The following is a 6,981-nucleotide window of genomic DNA, read 5'->3' as shown; positions in this document are numbered from 1 at the left end:
TATAACTGTTGTGTGTGCGTGTGTGTGTGTGTATAGGTCACGTAAACATAGACAACGTTTTTTTTTATTGCAATTTAAATTTAGCATCGGGTCGTTTCAAACCGGAAGCCGTGAAATATGAGTTTTATCACTTTAAATATCCCGTGACCTTCTTTAAAATATCGTTTCCTACACAATCGTCGTATGTACAGAACATATATGACGAGTATAAATCAATTAGGTAAATAGATTTCTTCCATAAACAAACGTTTAAAAAAATATTGTTATCCTTTTTTGATGTTTAAATACTTTCTTTAATCAAACCAACCTTAACAAAATGTAGAATTCAAATTAAAGTGACTTCATGTCCGAAATTCAGGAAAAAGAAATAAGAACAATTACTACACACAAATACACAACAGACACATCAGATGTGTCTGTGTGTGTATCTATGTGCATGTGTGTATCTGTCAAAACGTTGTCAAATATATATTCAAATGATGACAAAAAGTTTGAGGTTTTATATAATTTGAAGGCAGAATAATTAAACGACCTGAAACTAACAATCAAAACCCTCTCTCGACTGCGGAGTTGTAGCAATGCGGTTTTAATTACGGTAGGGAATTCTGACCTTCGCTCCCTGCGGTTACGGGTAGTCTAAATTATTAGATTTGGTGACATTCGGTCACTAACTATTTCGTGTTTAATTAAAACATAAATAAGCTCTCTATGCTGCTTCTGTTGTCCTGGTACTAATTGTAAATTTGATTTAAAAAAAAAAAAACAAACACGAGAGTTAAAGCTAATAGAAACAAAACAACAACTTAATAAAAACACAAATAACCTCTCTTCATTGTTTCTGTCCTCCTGGTACTAATTGTAAATTTGATTTAAAAAAAAGAAACACGAGGGTTAAAGGAAACAAAACAAAATACAGTTAACAAAAACATAAATAAACTCTCTTCATTGCTTCTGTTGTCCTGGTACTAATTGTAAAACAAATTTAAAAAAAAGAACACGCGGTTTCACCTGATAGGAACAAAACAAAATTACACTTAATAAAAACATAAATTAAATGTTACTGTTTCTGTTATCAGGGTTCTAAAATCTGAATTTACCTTTGTAAATGAATTTTTTTTGCGTTAGAAATTATATCCTTGACGGTACATAATGATACGGTTAAATGCAACCTTGTAACCTTGTAATCCTTTAACCGCCGCACCCAAAAATATTCTATCTGTAATTAAAAATAATGTAATAAAAAATCAAAGCTATTTTATTAATAAAACGCATACAAAAACAATAAATTCAATTCACTGCTTCCAATATATATTATGCTTATAGAAATGAACGCAGACAGGTTTAGACCTTTGAATTAGTTCAGACGATTGAATTTACTTTAGATTCAACAGTCGCTCTACTTAAATCGATTTGTGTGAATGCGGTTTAACAAAATACAATAAAAGTATATTTTGTTGACATATAAGCAATATCATTTTTATTTCAATATCAGAGCTGTATTAAACGGAAATACAGCACGACAGAAGGTACATCACAGGCAGGAGTCTTTACTTGCATTTTAAAACTGTCATCTTCCTTACTTTTGACTCAATCGAACAAGCTCGCCAAGCCGATGCAGTTGTAGCATTTTAATTTACGACAATGTCAGCTTGAGACATATAAAAAATATTACGCAATTTGACCTAGAAAATGTAAAGAAAAAGTTGTCCCGTTTCGATAAATACATATAATAAATAGATCCAATAAAACGGGTTTGATGTAAACAATTTTATTATCAGCGACCGAATGTATTCTTGTTATTGCGGTTAGAATTGTTTACAAGTCTCTCCGACCAAATAAAATTATTACCATGATGAAATATAACCGTACTACAATTTCTCTGTTTAGATTCAATTAATGAGAGCACTCTTATTAAGGTAGACAAGCCAGTCTCACTAAATATAAATCACTGTCTCACCAGATTACACCAAAATCTCTAGAACTAAAAACTAATATATGAAATAAAATCGTATCATCTATCTATCTGTATTAATAATGAAGATGTAACCAAGGGATATTAGCTCCGGAACGGTAACCGAAACTATCGGATATCCGACACAAATCTAACCAAAACCGGTAAAAATGTATTTATTATAATTATGTTTTTGAATGGTGTTATACTTAAAGAGTGAAGCTAGCTAAAGCTATGTTAAAGCTATCTTTTTTTTTGTATTTATACCTAATACTAAATTATAGCCTACAAATAAATTCAAAATGATATAATATATGTATTTTCTTTTACATTTTCTACCTAACACAACAATCGGATAAGTCGAAATAATTTCGTATCCGTAACCGTAACTAAAACTGGTAAATATTATTCATATATCCGTATCCATATCCAGATCCGAAATTATATATCAGTAAGATCCCTGAATGCAGCGTATTTTGGAGAATGTTTCAGTTTATTATATTATATATATTCATTTAAAAGTAGTTTTAAATGCTTTAAATTTAAACTATTGACGTGACAAGTAATTATTTATCATATCAAATCAAACGTAATTTATTCAAGTAAACATTACAATAAAGCAATACTGAAAAAAAAGAGAGAGATATTCGCATAGTTGCTCTTTTAAATAACTAGACTTAGAATGATGTTTTCAAGTTATTGTTTAATTAGTCCTGCGTTGAAACCTGAGCCTAAATCCAAAATGGCTTCTTAAGGCAAAAAGTATTATTTTAATGAATAATAAGATGTATTTATTCATTTTGTCTTAATAACATTTTTAAATTGCCGAAAAACGTGTTCTGTGTCGTATGTAAAAGTTTGGTTACTTAATGTTAAGTAAACTAAATATCAATGAAGTAACTGGTTCCGATAATATTCGACGTATCGTTTATGACTTAACTTCAAATCCAGTTTAAAGTTTATAAAAATATTCTTTATGAGATATTTTTCTAAAAACGACGTCGGTCGAATGGTAACACGCCTGCCCCCTCCAATAATAAAAAAATGTTTTTAATATAAATTAGTACGTTTAATAAAATTCCAATGGTTCATACAAAATTTAACATAGTTATTTTTTTTTGCTTAACAAAAGTCTATCTTACTTGGACTGATTATATGGGTTGTTAAAAGTTAATTATGAAATGACTAGTAAACTTTTCAATAAATAAACAAATGAAATTGCTTCCGCACTGGCGTATATAAATTTTTATTAAAAAAAAAAACAACTCTAATATATTTTTAGTCTGTTGCGAATTTGTCTATGCAAGCGCGTTCCATTTTCAAGTATTAAATTCTTTAAGAATTCATTGCGTTCGTGAGAAAACATTTTGTATCTTTTTACAATAAACACCCAAGTCACAAATAACAACGGTTACCCAGAGAATATTGCCTAAATGTCGTCCTTTATCTGACTCAAAACAGGTGAGGACGAAGGAGGTCAAACATCACGTAATTCGGGCGCTATAAGTATTCCCTATTACAAGTAAGAAGACGAAAGGTACATTAATCTCTACAACGATATATCGACATTCATGAGTTAATTTATTATTAATAAAACTTTTTATATGTAATACTTTTGATGTGAAAAATCTATTAGCGCGTGTTGAGGGTTAGGCCGATTTATATGCCGTGACAGAAAATGACATGGCGCTCATTTTGCCGTCATGCTCGCTCTACGCCGCCTTTCTGGGTATACTCCTTTTACAGTAGTATTTTTTTACTAATTTACTAGTAAATTGTACTGACTGTCTGTACAGATAGTTTTTATTCATCATTTATATGTATATGATATTTATGTTAATATATGACTACCTCGTTAGTGCACTGGCTAGTTATGATGGCTACTGATTTCGAATTTCTGGTTTGAAATTTCAGGATGAACCAAAAAATAATAATTGAATATTTCACCACACCAAACCACACACGCACACTTACACAAAAATGCATAAATATAAATTAATAGTTTTTCGTTATTAGTATTTCGTTAATTTTATATAACAAACCATGATATGCAAGAGTGGCTTCTACACTCACTAGAGAATTCCAACCATAAAAATGCTGTTCTTGGTAGCGCAACCTATATAAGGCGTCGACGAGCAATCATTACATCACGGGATCCGCCGCAGTTCGCCGATAGCCGAGGCTCGAATGCTCTGTGGCGTGAACCCCACCCGGTTCAGACATCACGGATAATAATCCACCCAGTGACCCGTCTGTAGTTGCAGACGGCGTTGCCACCACTGTAGGGTGCCATCGCCCCGATCAGTTACCCATGGCCCATGCGGGCCTACGTAGACATATCTAGCGTTACATCACTATTGGGGGCCGCTTGCATTCGTTCATTAATCGTCGGAGGGTTTACTTGATTGTCAATCGTAACGTATTTTATTATTCTACCTAAACTGTTAAAAGTTAATCAGCGGTGAATATGTAATGTAAGCAATAGAAACTAAAAGTCTAATTGTGTATAAAACAGATTTTTTTTAAATTATTTCCTTTATGATCTCTTACACTATGTATACTAAGGTTTAAATAAAGAATACACTGTTTTGTTTTTTTAGTTCACATAGTCTCAGAAACAACATGAAATTTGAATGTTGGTAGGATCTATACGCCCTTGTCTCGGATAACACACAAATCCGTTGAGACTGAGCTACGTAATATTCTCCGTAACATCTATAAGGTAAAGTCTAACTATCAAATTGTAACTTCATCGCAAATGAATCGAAACGTAATCATTGCCGTTTAAACGTTTTCCTATTCTACTAACACAACGACCCAGTTGCAGTTCGGTCGATGTTGGATCGAATTAGAATCGAAAAATTAGTCCGAGAAAATAGCAGAATCACCCCAATTTCGATTCAGCTGACGTTTTTGTGTGAGGAACAAAATCGGGAACGTATTGTATGATTATAACTGATCGTGTCGAGTTGCCGTGACATGAAACTTTAAGAGTGAGAAAATAGAGTGCAAATGTATTTGCGCTTGCACTTATGCGCTCCGATTACATATTTGCATATTTTTGCAAATTCCTCAAATACCCAAAATTGTACGGCTAAACTGTTCCTACCGCAAATTTTCTTTTTTTTTTGGCGGACGAGCAACCTTCGGCCCACAGACAATGTTGCTGTTTGAAATTTTCACTATTCCTTACATCGCCAATGCGCCACCAACCCTGGGATGATGTTACGACTAAGATGTTACGTCCCTTGTGCCTGACTCAATCATCCTTCAAATTGGAACACAACAATACTGAGTACTACTGTTTGAAGGTTGAATATCTGATGAGTGGGTGGTACGTACCTAGACGGGATTACACTATCAAGTATAATATAGTGTAAGTATAAGTCTTCATTCAGATTTTCCTCTAATAATTTCATAGTTATGTTTAATAACGAGTTCTCTTTATTATTCCAGTGAAATGACTAAGTAAACGATATCGTTACCATTTCCGTAAGTTGATGCGAGTTTATTTAAACATTAATCGTGACAAAGGCATGAATATCCGGCTAAATGCAAATCATTTGGTCAAACACTTTAATTATAGGATCAGCGTTGAATATTTTTTTATGACAAAGATTGATCAGCTGATGGTAAGTTATCACCACTACCGATAAATGTTAGTGTTGTAAGAAATATTAACAGTTTCTCATATGACCAATTCGCCACCAACTTTGGGAACTGAGATGTTATGTTTGCGCCTAATAACACTGGCTCCAACCTTCTGCTACCAACCGGAACATAACAATATTACGTACTGCTGTTGACAGATAAATATCTTATGTAAACTGGAATATACAGATGTTAATTTATCAGTAAAAGGAACACTGAATTATTTTTATTCAAAATAGTTAGGTAAGATGGCAAAGGACCAATTGATGGGAAGTGGTCACCACCGCACATAACATTGCATAAAAAACAGCATTAAGATATGAAACAAAATGACAAAGTCCTATTCCAATAAAACTACATATTCTTATAGAACTTTTGACTTCTAGACTTTCTGAATCTTTATAACTTTTCATCTCATTTACATTGATGTATGCGAATATGTTACCTAAGCTATTCAGTATGAACCAATTCGAAAATTTCAACAGAACACGTACATGAAACGTCAGAAAGTGATACAGGAGCGCATTTAATAATCATGACATAACTTCGCGCCAAAATAGATTATCGCTGTCAGTCGGTTTTTCAACCATAACCAATCACGAGCAAGATACGTAATTACTTACGTAGTCTTCATATTAAAGCATTATTAAAAAAAAAAACAATCAAATCATAATGAAATCGCTGTCTTTTTTAAAACATTGTGTTAATTTCGTTAGAAATACAGATTAAACAGATTTATATATTTTTTAATGTTAGACAATATACTTTTATTATAAATAATTTAATTTTTAGGAATATTTATTATTTTATTTTCGTTAGTCTATATTATATTGTATGCTATGTTTATAAACACAATATTTTGTAACAATTGCTAACAAACCATTAAATTAAAAAAAATCCTTAGTCTTTTTACACTTAACTACATAGATTTTTATTTTTCCTTTTATTTAAAAACTACAAAACGAATCAGTATGATACTATAAACCAATCGATGCGGAATCGTTCGTATATAATTAAAGTTTTTTTTTTTTATTTCGTTTATCAATCTCCGTTTTTCGTGTATTTAATGCCCAGCAAAGCGTGAAACAGCAAGTTTATAACAATTTGAATTAAAAACTATAGTCTAATCCGAGTACAAGAGGACTAAAGTCAAATAAACAACATTTGACATTGACACCGAATTGACGCGATACCATTGGTCGAGAGCTTGAATATAATCTATGATATTCACTATGTATTTGCGAAAAAATTTATTGATGCTTTGAATGTCGAAGAAACTATTCGGATATTGAAGAAGATATATGTTGTTACGTGTAATAGTCTTGTATTACAAATAAAGACATATTAATCAAGAACTGGTACTACAATATAGCTCAGTT

The sequence above is a fragment of the Vanessa atalanta genome, chromosome 24, assembly GCF_905147765.1.
Source record: "Vanessa atalanta chromosome 24, ilVanAtal1.2, whole genome shotgun sequence".
In the NCBI taxonomy this organism is placed as follows: domain Eukaryota; kingdom Metazoa; phylum Arthropoda; class Insecta; order Lepidoptera; family Nymphalidae; genus Vanessa; species Vanessa atalanta.
This window is presented reverse-complemented; position numbering follows the sequence as displayed.